Genomic DNA, 13,971 nt, shown 5'->3' on the forward strand with positions numbered 1-13,971 from the left:
CCAGGAGTTCTGAGGCACGTGCACATTGCTCTCCAAGCGGTCGCACAATCTGTAGTCTCACCAGCACTGTACGAGTGACCCTCTTTCCCCAGTCCTCACCCGCACCTACACGTTGCTCATATTCTTGACAATTGCCATTCTGACTGGAGTGAGACGGAGTCTCCGTGTGGTTTAATTTGCATTTCTCTAATTGCTAGAGATGGCGAACATTTTTTCATATATCTGTTGACCCATCATATTTCTTCTTCTGGGAAGTGTCTGTTGGGTTCCTTTGCCCATTTATTGACAGGGTTATTTGTGGTTTGGGGTATCACGTTTTTTGAGTTATTTATATAGTCTGGAGAGTAATGCTCTATCTGAGGTGCAGGTGGCAAAGATTTTTCTCCCATTCTGTAGCTCTCTCTTCACATTCTTGATTATTTCCTTTGCCGTGAAGAAGATTTTTAGTTAAACAACATCTCAGTATGGATCCTGGAGTGCTCTTCAGGAGTCTTGCTGAGGAATCGGGTCCTTAGCCAACGTGGCCGAGAGCTGCCTACTCTTTCTTCTATAGGCACGGGGTCTCTGGCCTAATGCCTGTGTCCTTGAACCACTGAGTTTTGTGCGCCGTGAGAGATTTCAATTTCTTTTTGCTACGTGTGGGTTTCGTTTCCCAGCGTCCCTGGTTGAAGAGGCGGCCTCTTGTCCAGTGTGTGCTCACTGTCCTTTGTCTGCAGGGAGCTCACTGCATGGAGTGGTTTCTCTCTGTGCCTTTATTCTCCCGTTGGTTCTACGTGTCTGTTTTGGTGCTAATACCATGACACTTTGTTACAATTGCTCTAGAATAATTTAAAGCCTGGCATTCTGATGCCTCCTGCTTCACTTTTCTCACTAAGGATTGCTTTAGCTATTCTGGGTCTCTTTTAAAAAAAAAATTGTCAAGGACCTTTAGTTTTTATTATTCCTTCATATGCAGTGCTGAGAATCAAACCCAGTGCCTCACCCAAGCTAGGCAAGCCCTCTACCACTGAGCCATAACCCCTGCCCTGGGCTTCTTATTTTTCCAAATGAATTTCATTTCTGCTTTTTCTATTTCTATGAAGAACATCATTACATTGAATCTGTATAGCACTTTGGGTAATGTGGCCATTTTGACGATATGAATTCTGCCTGTCCGAGAGCATGGGAGATCTTTCCGTCTTCTAAGGTCTTCTTCAATTTCTCTCTTTACAGTTCTGTAGGGCTCTTTGTAGAGGTCTTCCACCTCTTTTGCTAAATTGATTCCCAAATATTTTTTGAGGCTTTTGTGAATGGGATAGTTTCTTCTAATTTCTCTTTCAGTTGATCCATCACTGAAGTGTATAGGAATGCAATTGATTTTATATCCTAGAACTTTGCTGAATTCATGTGTGAGTTCCAGAAGTTTTCTGGTGGAATTTCTGGGTATTCTCAATATAGAATCATGCCATCGGCAAATAATGATAGTCTGAGTTTTTCTTTTCTTATTCGTATCCCTTTAATTTATTTCATCTGTCTAAGTGCTCTGGCTAGAGTTTCAAGCACGATGTTGAGTAGAAGTGGTGAGAGGGCATCCCTGTCTTGTTCCAGGTTTTAGAGGGAATGCTTTTCTCCATTTAGAATGCTGCTGGCCTTGGGTTTGTGCTCTTGAGCTCTTACCAGCTCACCCTCTTGAGAGGAACTTGGGCTTCACTGAACTACCACAGTCATGTGGAAGAACTGTGAATTTCACTGCAAGTGAAGTCTATTGCTTGGAGCTGTCGAGGTTGACGCCTAGACAATGCTGAGCACGCTGGAACAGCGTCGTGGTGACTGCACTCACTTTGAAATGCATCAAGTAAGATGATGGCGGGTGTGCAGAGGGATGGACAGAACGGCCCGTGGCAGAGCCGGCCTGGTGACGTGACTTGTTAGAAGTGGAGAGAAGACGGGTGTGCTCACGACACAACCCTGCCGAGGTTTCTGCGTGTTTGAAGATGTTTATCACAGAATCTTGTGAAGACGTTCATGGACCCTTACCCTCAGGTGATGCGGATGATTGGTCCAGTGATCCTACAGGCAAATGTGGGGATGTGTGTGTGAGAGACGTTCCAAAGGAAAGATGTGTGGCCTGTGCCACATGAGCCCCAAGCCTCGGGGAGATGACCCTGCACTGGAGCTGGAGTCCGCGGAGAGGCAGCGGGCAGAGGAGGCGGGCGGGAGGGGCAGAGGCTGAAGGCTGGCGCTCCCGCTTCCTCCAGTTGCTATTTTTCCATATTGCTTTGATTTGAGTTTTTTTTTCTTCTTCGTATCCCTTTGATTTCTTTGTGACCTCCCCCATTTTTCCAGCTACACAATCTAGAAGGTTCCATTTGGCTTCAGCTTGTTTGAGCTGGGTTAGGGTCACATTCCGCTTTGCCACCAAGTGCATTGCAGCCTCTCTCCTTCCCCACCTCCAGCCCCGTCCACCTCACTAGGCTGCCTGCCCCCGGTCACCTCTGTGCAGTCCCTGCTCTGAACATTAGAGGGAGCGGAGCGGGCACCGGATCCTGGGGAGGGGGACACTTGGCTCCTGTGCTGGGAGTTCCCAGGTTTGGGAAGAGTGTGGGCTGCCAGGGCCCTTCCTCACCGAGGCCGTGAGCCCATCCCTCATCTAAGTGTGAGGAAGACCCTCGCCCGGGCCAGCAGGTGCCAAGGCGGGCGTGGGGGGGCAACGCAGGCCAGAGGGCTGCCGCCGTGTCCTGGCGTCCTTGTCACCCTGGGCTGGCGCCTGTGCAGGAAGGACCCAACACCACCTACACCGCCAGAAAACCTGAATCCAGCCAGATTGACTGGGTTCTCCTAGAACCAGACCCGCTGAAGCCCACGGGTCGTGCAACAACGCGCTCTAGCTGGAGGAGGACGCAGCCCAGCGCGACTCGGGTCTCTGGCCCTGCTCCAGGTTTTGACCCACAGCTACAGACGGCATTACTGGGACAGCCAAGGACCTGTTAGCACAGACCACACACTAATGGTGGGATCCCGTCGCTGGGGGAGGTCGTGCCTAGGAGATGTCCCCTGAAGTGGGCGGGGGGAGTCCTCAACAAACGCTCAGGTGGGAGCAGGGTCTCTCCACCCTGGACGGTGACCATGGAGCTGGGCAGCTCCTTGTCCAGGGGGTTGTCCTCTGCACTGCGGACGTTTGGTGGTACCTCTGGACTCTACCCACCAGATGCCAGCGGCCCCCAGCACCACCAAGACATGGCAATCACGAATGTCCCCACTGCTGCCGAACTCCCCGGGGGCAAAATGCCCCTGGCTGGATTGCCCACAGGTGTGGGTCAAACTATCGTCTTACTTTTTTTGAAAATTTTAAAAAGTTCAAAGCCCATGCAAGTGGTTTTAAAAGCACTGGCCCTTGAAGCCCAGTTACTGGTGCTGGTCACTGTCCCCAGGGACGTGTCCCCAACACCTCTTGTTGGTCAGGTCCTACTTCTGTCCCTGTGCTGACAGGCCCGTGGGTGGCCCCAGGGTCCCCCTTCCCCGCAGTCCTCAGAATAACTGTCAGGAAACAGGGCGGCAGCTGAGGCTGACCTGGGGTCCTCAGCTGCATCTGGAGACCCGGGAGGGCGTAGACTCGCCCTGTTTGTGGGGTCCAGTGCTGGGTGTCCTCCTGGCAGTGTGGCCTTGGGTCATCCCGCATCCTCTCCCTGACCGCCTTCTCCACGTTGGTGAGCCGGCTGAGACGCGGTGACCTTCCAGTGCACGGCATCGCTAGGATCAGGTTGACGGAGCCCGGACGTGAGGACCGTGGCTGGTCTTCACGTGCCACATAAGTGCTGGTTACTGTCACATACCTGGGGCCGGAAGCCAGTCAGCTACCTCCCTCCGAGTCTGAACCTCAGCCTTGAGGCTTCAGTTTTTCTTATCTGCAAAGTAGAGAGAGCAACGTCCATCCCTCCTGGGTTGTTAGGAGGGAATCACATGTAACACACCAACTCCAGCACTGGGCACAGAGTCAGCCGTCGGCACGGGAGCTGTTAGCATGCTACTTTATTTATTTTTTCTGTACCAGGATTGAACCCAGGGGCCTTAACCACTGAGCCACCCCCCGAGCCCTTTTTTAAAAAGCATTTTATTTGGAGACATGGCCTGCTAAGTTGCTGAGGCTGGCTTTGAACTCACCGTCCTCCAGCCTCAGCCTCCGAGCGCCTGCCGTTACGCTGCTTTTCAATCGTTGTGTGTTTTCCTGGCCTTTTCGAGCAGTTTTAGGCTCTTGGCAAGCTGTCAGAAGGGACCGCGTCCCCACTGGCTTCTGGCCACACTCGCAGCCTCTGCTCCCCTTCTCTGGAGCGCCCCGCGGCAGGAACACGGGGAGGCGCCTTTCCAGAAGCACCTCTGGGGTGTGCACCTGGGTCTCCCCAGGTCACTGTCACCTGGTCACTTCGGCTGGCGGTGCCTTACCACTCAAGGGTATCCCCCCTGGAACGTGCCAGCTGTCACCTTGGCCTCCTGAAGGACGTCTGGGCTCCCATGTTGGGTAATCAGGAGGAAATCGTCTCTAAACACCTGTGCGCACGTTCTCCTGTGGACGTAGCTCTCAGCTCACGAGGTGGGAGTCCACCTGGCTGCTAGGACGCTGACCGGCTGCCTCCCAGGGCAGCTGCGCCCCTCGGCCTCTCCAGCCCTGCCCCGGAGCTCGGGCCCGTCCCCAGCCCTGCGGCCATGCTGCCGGGGCCTCTCCCAGGTGCCGCTCTTGCACTGAGCTTGCAGGTCCCTCGGTGTGTGGCCATGGCCTTCCTTTCTGGCTCTTTGCTGGGCCCCACCAGGTCCCTGGCCTGCTGCCCCTGGTGGCTTGGAGTTGGTCTGGGTCCTGGGAAACGTCCTTTGCTGGCGGTGTCTTCTGCCAACGAGTCCTGAGTCCGGCCGGCCCCTCCTCTCTGCCTGGTGGCTCTGGAGCAGGACTCTTCTCCGCAAACAGCTTAGCTTCCGGGTCCCAGGCCACCAAGGTCTTCTGCTGTACCCCCAGAGTCCCTCAGGCTTGGGTTGCACCCCGGGCTGGCACCCCGAGAGCTGACCTGTGAGGGCGGCAGGCTGAGTCGCATTCAGGTCCGGCCCAGCGACTGCTTCTGAATGATGGGTTCTTCTTCCCGTCCCCTTCCACCCGACTGTGTCAGACATTTACCCTCCTGAGGTTCAGTGGGCAAAGGTCTCATGCTGTGAATGGGTATCTCCATGCTGGAGGTTTGAAGAGCCCTGGTCATCGAGGAGCCCATGGCTGGGGGAAGGGGGCACTGTGACCCGGTCACTGAGGGGCCCATGGATGGAGGAAGGGGGCACTGTGACCTGGTCACCGAGGAGCACATGGCTGGGGGAACAGGGGCACTGTCACCTGGCACTGAGGGGCCCATGGCTGGGGGAACAGGGGCACTGTGACCTGGTCACTGAGGGGCCCATGGCTGGGGGAACAGGGGCACTGTCACCTGGCACTGAGGGGCTCATGGCTGGGGAAACAGGGGCACTGTCACCTCGTGACACAAGGTACCTGGAAGACCCAGCTCTGAGCCTTGGTCCCTGAGTCTGGATTGGGCTCCTCCGTTCACTCCTGGACAGCCCTGAATCAGGGAGCACTGCATGCTGGTCACCCTCCTGCACCGGGCCAGCCGGGGACGCAGACGCCCAGAGCCTGCTCCCGAGACCTGGCTCCCTTCTGCCGGAAGCAGGCAGTAACCCCTGATGGACAGAATCCGGAGCAGGCCCGCGGGCGGCCTTCCCAGGAGGGTGGGGTCGGCTGGGCCTGGTCCCAGCGGAGGCGTCTGTCTGGGGCCTTCTCTGGCAGAACGGGAAAGGCCGCACCCACCTTGCAGGAGTGTTCAGAGGGTTAAAGGAGGTACCACCTGGGGCTCAGCAGATCCTGCCGCGTTAGAGGAGCCTGGCCACGCGGGCCTCCGGCATAGCCATGCCGTGGTGTCCAGGAGTGGACAGCACCAGGGCAGGAGGGCGGAGGCACCACACTTCTGAGCAAAGGCCCGGCATCATGCCACCCTGGAGGCCACGGAAGGCCAGGCGCTGGGTTCCCTGTGACCTGGGTGGACGCTGCGGGGTCTACCTGAGCCCGGGACAGGCCCGACGCAGGGTCGGGTGTTACCCTGGTGGCTCCCGTCATGGAGGCTCAGTGAAGCCCACACGTGGAGCTCAACCCCAGTCAGCGCCGGGTGGGCGCTCAGCACTGCTCGCCCCTGGACGGACTGCGGCTGGCGCCTACGTGACCTGTGGCTGCCACCCAGCACAGACACGAGACAGGCATCGCCGGGCGCCACAGAGCGTCCATTGTGCACCGACCATGGAGAGGCCACTTGACGGTGAGTTTGTTGGTCATCGTGGTCACTCGCCACAGCGAGGCTCGTTTTGACATGGCCACGTCTGCATCCCGCAGCTGCCCCGCTCTGGTCCCAGCCCTCCTCTCCGGGAGACCCCTCCCAGAAGGCTCTGCCAGTTCCCAGCAAGTCCACGGAACCGGAGCTCCCTAAGATATTTGGGCCAGCAAAAGAAGCCTGCGGTGGGACGAAACGCACCGCGGTACACGCCCCATGAAGTCAGCCACCAGGTCCTGCAGAAGGGAACCTATTAAAATTCTTTTATTTTTTTTTAATCTGGGAAAGATTATTTTTCCAGTTTTGTTTTGTTTTTTTGTACCTGGGATTGAACTCAGGGGCACTTAACCCCCGAGCCACACCTCCAGCCCTTCATTTATATTTTATTTAAAGACAGGATCTTGCTGAGTTGCTCAGGGTCTCACTAAATTGCTGAGGCTGGCTTTGAACTCAAGATCCTCCTGCCTCAGCCTCCCAAGCTGCTGGGATTCTGGGCGTGCACCACCACCCACTTATTTTTCAGGCTTTATTGAGGTTGAATGGGAAATGAGCACTGCGATGTTCCAGGCACGCAGCTTGACAACATGTGCATGTTGTGGAATGACCGCCAGTCAAGCTCATTGACATGCCCCCCACCACGTGTGTGCGTGCACCCCTGTGTGTGCATGCCCGTGACCGAGTGTGCCGTGAGTGTTATGACAAGGGTGCCCGCCATATGCCAGGTCCGTGGAGTGCTGTCACCTTCTGTCCTAAGTATGCACACTGCCAGCTCTCTTGCTCCCTGGAAACCCCGCTGCCCGCTGCCCTCTGCTCTGTGGGGGCTTTGGGTTCCCTGCAGGCGTCCTGTGTGCCTTTCTCCCCGTGGCTTGCCCTCGCGCTGCAGAAGGCAGCCCCTGACCCCACCCAGGCACTGTCCAAGTGACCTGACCCCAACAGAGCCTTTGAGCCTGCTTACTGACGTCGGTCTGAAGAGCCCAGTCGCACTGTGTCACTGAGCAACCTAGATGACTTGGAGAGGTGACGCTTGTTTTCCAGATTTGGGCCCAGAAAACATAAGGCTCCTTGCTCTGACCACGCAGCTGCCATCAGCAGAGCTGGGACTCAGGCTGAGTCTCGGACCCCAGCCAGGAGTGGTTGAAAATGACCAGTATGCAAACCTCTCAGAACCACTGCAAAAAAACAACGAAACACCAGGCCGCAGCGACCCCGCAGGGCTGAACGCTCCTCTCAGTGCCCCTTCTCCCCTCTTCCTCCTCTCTACATCCGGTGACAAACTCACCCACAGGTCCGCAGCCCAGCAACCTGCAAACCTGGCTCAGGACGTCTCAGCTCCGGACGCCCTCGGAGGCCCTGAAGGTCTTTCCTGCACTCCTGGCCGCCGCCCACCACCTCCGCCCCGTTCCCTAGCAAGGTCTCCCACCACGAACCCCTGCGGCTGGCTGGTCTTGCTTCCTGGTGTGCCTTGGAGACACTTGGTTCTCAACGCTACCAACCCACGTCACCCTTCCAGACCCAGGGTTTCCTGCAGCCGAGTGGACCACAGCTGCCCCTCTGTCCTCATCAACGGCGTCCCCCGTGCCAGTGTTGCAACTGCTGCTTGAGGGGCCTCCCGTGAGCCGGGGCGACCCTGGCTGAGTGCCCCCCAGTGTGGGACTGCATGTTTTACTTCTCTTTTCCAAAGATTTCAACTTGCAGATAGACACAATATCTTCATTTTGTCTGTTTTTACGTGGTGCTGAGGCGCCAACTCAGTGCTCACACACGCTGGGCAAGCGCTCCGCCCCGACCCAGCCCCGGCCCTGCAGGCCCCCAGGCAGGCGGTGGAGCTGGCATGCCCACCAGGCAGCGGGAGGGCACCGTTCCCTCACACCCGCCAGCATCAGGCGACAAGTGGTGCGGGCATGGAAGACCTCAGCACGGCCCAGAGGTGACTCCAGCTGCCTGGAAGGAGGGGCACAGAGAGGACGGGCGTGAGCTGGCACGTGCTCAGTGTGCAGCCCCAGCAGCATGGCGGAAACCAGGAAGGGAGGGCCAGCGCCCCACTGGCTGCGGCCGGCAGAGAGGCGGATAACCAGTGTGTATCCCGCCGTCTCCAGGGAGGAAGGACAGCCCCGAGGTCCCCAGCGGAGGTGGATCTCTCCCAGAGACTGCCTTCTGCCAGCCTGGGCTGTGTGTGGCTGCAGGTGAGTGCTCACGTCGGGTCCTGGGGACCAGCACTCAGACGGGTGGCCCTGCCTAGGACCTCACTGCAGGTAGGAGGTGTGGACGCCCTGCTCTGCGCGGTGGCGGAGCTCCTCCGGCTTCCACTTCCTGCCAGATCCGCCACCCGAGGATAACCTCATAGCCAGAGTCTACTTCAGAAGGTGAGTCAAGCCTAGATCTATCCACAAAGGCTTCCCACGCAGCCTTCTTTATAACTGGACAAACACTGACCGCGACTCCCTCACCTGCCGGTGGTGGCGGTGACAGGCGCTGGTCAAGGGCTTGCCCTGTGCCAGGCCGGTCACCTCCGCACACTCCAAGGTGGAAGCACCTCAGCTGACTCTCACAGAGGCTCTCTGAGGTAGAACGGGGCTGTGTGTCCCTCGCCAAAACACAGGACATGCCCAGCTGCCTTCACTGACAGGGAAACACTCCATTGTGCAGACAGAGAAGATGCGAGACGAACCCGCTGAGGTTCCGCGTGTGCCTGAGCTCGGCTGCCTGAGGGGAAGGGCGCTCCAGGTGAGCCTCCTGAGCTCCGCTTAACGGCGTCCCCGGAGTCTGGTCGGGAACATGGTGGCCAGGGTCGACACCGGGAAGGGGTGTGAGCCCGTCACCGGGTTGAATCCTGGGGCTGGGGCTGATGGATCCCTTGCTATTTCGTAAACACCCCTGCTGTCTCGAGCGGGCTCTGAACTTCTCACCGTGTTAAATGGGCTCAGCACTCAGTTCCTAGCCATTTCAAGAGCACGGTGCATAAGGGCTTTCACACTGAGCAGCCCTCCAATCCCCAGAACCTACTCGACCTTGCAAAGCACTGAAACTCTGTCCCCATTAAAGGTCAACCCCCCACCCAGGCCTGGCCACTGCCATCTGCTCTCATCCTCTATGACTGGTCCATCCTCAGGACCTTATGCAAGTGGACCAACTACCTTATAGCAAGGTTGCGAGGGGCTCTCATTCCTCCTGTCCTGTCTAGATTCTAGCAAATTTTCTAGAAGCAAAATAAATGGCCACATACAAAATTTTAAATGTTCCAAGGATACGTGAGGATGGACGTCCCTGGCCTCTCTAACCCCAGTGAAACGCTCCAGAGGCTGGGAGTAGACTCCCGTGGGACATTCCAGAAACATCATGGCGTATCCGCGGAGGACCCTCACTGTTTGCATGCTCTCCGGGTTCTGCTCCTGCTCCTCGGGCACCAGGCGGTTTCCGCCCGTGGCTGCGACAGTAAGAACATGTCCTAGCGCACTCGCCCAGTCCCCAGCCGCCCTCACTCTTGGGCCTGGGTGCACTAACCTGGCAGTGGCACTGATTTCTGGAGGGGGACCACACAGGACAGAGAGCTCCTGAGGCCCTCGTGTGGCAGACACTGCCGGTGGCCTTGGAAGAGCTCCTTCCAGTCCACCCCACTGTGGGTGCTGGTGGGAAGACCTCGGAGGCCATCCTTGCAGCTGCGGGAGGCGGCCCTGGGACGGTCAGCTTGAGAGCGACGGTGTGGGGTGTTGGACTGGCCATGGCTCCAGAGTTGCAGAACAGCCCCACTGGGCTCCTGTGGCAGTGCAGGTAGAGGTGGCATGAAGTCCCCAGGGTCACAGCAGGAAGGGGCTCCTGTGGCAGTGCAGGTAGAGGTGGCATGAAGTCCCCAGGGTCACAGCAGGAAGGGGCATTGGGGTGTTCATCTGAACTGTTAGGGGCAATGGCTACTACCGAGCTCTTACCTTGTACCCGGCACTGTCCTCCTGGCCACCATCACGAGGAAGGTACCGTGACTGCCCCCCTTACACGTAATGAACCTGTGTGGGGCCTTAGTGGGGTATAAACACAGTTTCCTCAAAAACTTAAAATTTATTGTAAAACCAGCGCTGTGCTGGACACGACCCGGTCAGGCCTCTCCGTCTGCGGTGGGGGTGATCTCGCAGGCCGAGACTTCCTTGGGGGCCGCTGACTGGAGTCTGAGATGCACCTCACTGGGTCCCCACAAGCTGGGGGTCAGGTCCATAGGTGCCTTAATCATCAGGTGTGATTGGCAAGTAAAACCGGAGGCAGGTAAGGTGTGCAGCTCGCCCTTCGGCACACATCAGGTCGGGGAACGAGTACTCCCATCACTCTCGTGGATCCATCCCTCCCAAACGTCCATCCTTCTGGCAAGTCTGCGGGGAGAACTCTAACTGCAGTCACCTTGCTGGGCCCATTCGCTCTTTTCTAAAGAAAGATGTCCCAGCCTCTCCACAAGTGACCGTGTTCAGAGAGCCAAAGGCCTCCACTTGTTCACTGTGGGTCACTGTGGGTCCCAGGCTGACCCATCTCTGTCTGAGCTCTGCCCACAGTCCCTGGTTCAGGGCAGTGGAGGACAGCCCCTTCCTGGTAAGTGCAGACAGGGACACTCTGCAGGAGCGTCCCACCACGGGTACTGAAGGAGGCAAGCTCGGGGTTTGCTCCGCGTGGTTTGGGCAAATGAGACGGGTGTGGGAGGCGGCTGCGCTCATGGATCAACCGCTCACGGGTCTCTGCTGAGCCTAGGGCTCCTCCTGGAGCTGACCACTCCTGTTCAGTCCACGCCTTCCGCTCTCCATTCACTTGGGCAAATTCACCGACCGTCTCTGTGCCTCGGTTCTGCCAAGTGGGAGCTGGGTGGGTGATGACAGACATCACCCGATTGCCCCAGGGTCTGGGGGAGCCCCCCTCGGGGGGAGATGGAGCCCAGCCTTGTGCTTGCCAGGCAGGGGCTCGACCCTGAGCCGGTCCTTGGGGAGACACTCTTGTGCCCGCTTACGGAAGAGGAAAGGAAGAGCAGTCGGCACTGCCTCTCTGGTGGGCTCACCCAACCCAGACAGAAAGCAACACCGAGGTGCCAGACGGGCCTCCTCACACAGGCTGGCCTGACCCCTACCTGGGCCCAGGGTCTTCTCCTGTGGGCTCCCGCTCCCTTGTGCAGCCCAGCCCTCCTCTCCCCTGCCTCAGCCCCAGCCTCAACAGCCCAAGTCCTTCCATCTCAGAAAATGGCTCCATCCCTTCACTTGGCCAGAGCCTAGGACTGACCCTTCACCCTCATGTCTGCTCCCTGGTAAAGCCCAGGGACTCCACCTCCAGACTTATCCTGACAGTGGGCACACCCTCACTGAAACAGTCCAGCCACCAGCATCCCTCATGCGCAGGACTCCCGAGGCAGCCCCCTGCCTTCCCCCCCTGCTCCCACACTTGGCCCTGGACACCCCTCTGTGGAGAACCCTCATTACCCAGCAGAGTTTTGGAAACAGAACAGATGCTCAATCAACAGAGGTTGAATAAACGAGAGCAGCCGGCAGCTCTCACAGGAGCTGAGCACTGTAGGGCCCTGGGAAGCGGTGCACACTCTTCAGCAGGTCTTCAACCAGCAGGAGTCCCCAAAGCATGTGCACGAGCACCCCGCAACGGAGCCGCCAGGCTGGGCCACCGCGGTCATGTCCTGGTGCCCAGGGAGCTGCGGTCACCTGTGTGTTTTCCACCGGGCACCCAGCCATTTCACTCTAGGGTCGAGGCCAGCCAGAACAGAAGCAGGAGGCCCTTGCATGAAGGGTGCTGGTGGCCTAGGCCAGGGAGTCGCCGTGGAGCAGGATGGAGCAGACCCCCACAGTGTGCAGAGGGTTCCTCACAACACCCCCAGCTTCAGAAGGGAGTCTGAAGCTGGGAGAGGAGAGGCCGAACGTCTTCCCTGTGGTTCACCGCTGCGCCACTCAGGACAGTCACTCAGGAGTGCCAGTTCCTCTTGGCCATGAGCACACCCCAGTGCTCTCTGCACCGGATGGTATTCACCTGCAGTCTGAAACGGTTTCTTTCATGGTAGAACCCACCTGCAGATGAGGAGCTCCACCAGCTTGCTGGCTTGCAGCTTCACGGAACACAGCAGTCAACCCAACATCAAGCGTCTTAACCAGGCTGTGTAGACAATCACGATCCTGGGCTGGGTGGAGAAGGGAGAGCAGGGTGCCGGTGCTGGGAGAGGGGGCGGAGCCAGCAGGAGGCAGGGCCCAGTGAGAGGGTGTCGGGACCTATAAGAAGAAGGTGCCCAGGAGGGAGGGCAAATGAGAACATAGCTCTCCTTGGCTCCCTCTCCATCCAGAACCCCGCTCGGTGCCTGCCACAGCGCCTGGGAGCCCGGAGAAGTCAACGGTGCAGCCTGGTGGGTGGGCAGGTCCCAGGACACTGACAGATGAAAGGCTCCCTCCTGACTGGAGAGGAGGGGACAGCAGGGCAGAGGACAGAGTCCAGAAAAGCAGGCAGGGCCAGGCCAGCTCGTGAGGACCTCTGACTTCCTCCCTGGCTCCTGCGCACCACGGGTCTGATTTGCCCTTGGCCGAGACCCCTGGGGCTCTGCGCCCAGGCGCATGCGCAGCAGGCACGGCCTCACGGGCACCTTCTCCATCCTCTCCCCTCCCAGGCTTCCTGGGCCGGCCGCGCGCCCTGCAGCTGGCCCATGCCCGTGGCCCGCACTCCCCCGGGCGGCCCCGCAGCCCTGGCCTGGGCCAACCAGAGCGGAGCGCGCGACCTCGTGCTGCTGGGCTTGGCGCACGTGCCCAGGCTGCGCGCGCTGCTGGCCACACTCTTCCTGGCGCTCTTCCTGCTGGCGCTGCTGGGCAACGCGCTCATCGCGCTGCTGCCCGGCCTGGACCCCGCCCTGCGCGCGCCCATGGACTTCTTCCTGCGCCAGCTGGCCCTGGTGGAGCTCTGCTTCTCGCTGGACGTGGCGCCGCGCCTGCTGCTGACCCTGCTGCGGCCCGGGCGTGGCGTGTCCCCCGCGGCCTGCGCCCTGCAGCTGCTGCTCGTGCTGTGGTGCGTCACGTCCGAGTGCTTCCTGCTGACCGCCATGGCCTGGGACCGCTTCGTGGCCATCTGCAGGCCGCTGCACTATGGCGCCCTGGTGAGCCTCAGGCGGTGCCGCCTGCTGGCCGCCGCCTGCTGGCTGGCGGGAGTCCCCGTCGCTGGTCTTCACCGTCTGGCTGTTCAGCTTCCCCTTCTGCGGGCCGCGTGGCATCCGCCACTTCTTCTGTGACATCGCCCCTCTGCTCAGCCTGGTGTGCGCAGACACCAGGGTCTTCGAGGCCAACGTGTTGGCGGCCACGGTGTTGGTCATGTTCATTCCCTTCTGCCTGATTGCCACATCCTACGCCAGGATTCTGGCCGCTGTCCTGCGGATGCCGTCGCCTCCGGGCGCCTCAAGGCGCTGTCCACCTGCGCGTCCCACCTCATCGTGGTGATTCTGTTTTATGACACCACGGGGGTCATCCATTTGCGCCCCAAGGCCAGCTACTCTCCTGAGAGCAAGCAGGTGGTGTCCCTGTCCTACACCCTGGTGACCCCCATGCTGAACCCCCTCATCTACAGCCTTCGGAACAAGGAGGTGAAGGCTGCCCTGGGGCGCCTGTGCCGGTGGCCTCGCCGGTCTGGACCCGGGACATGA

At 59.0% G+C, this 13,971-nt stretch overlaps 1 pseudogene; it reads left to right on the forward strand.

The window, feature by feature from the left end:
- Nucleotides 1–12,987: 12,987 nt before the first annotated feature.
- Nucleotides 12,988–13,971, forward strand: LOC114082098 (olfactory receptor 10A7-like; annotated as a pseudogene).

This window comes from Marmota flaviventris, chromosome 18 (genome assembly GCF_047511675.1).
Source record: "Marmota flaviventris isolate mMarFla1 chromosome 18, mMarFla1.hap1, whole genome shotgun sequence".
Lineage (NCBI taxonomy): Eukaryota > Metazoa > Chordata > Mammalia > Rodentia > Sciuridae > Marmota > Marmota flaviventris.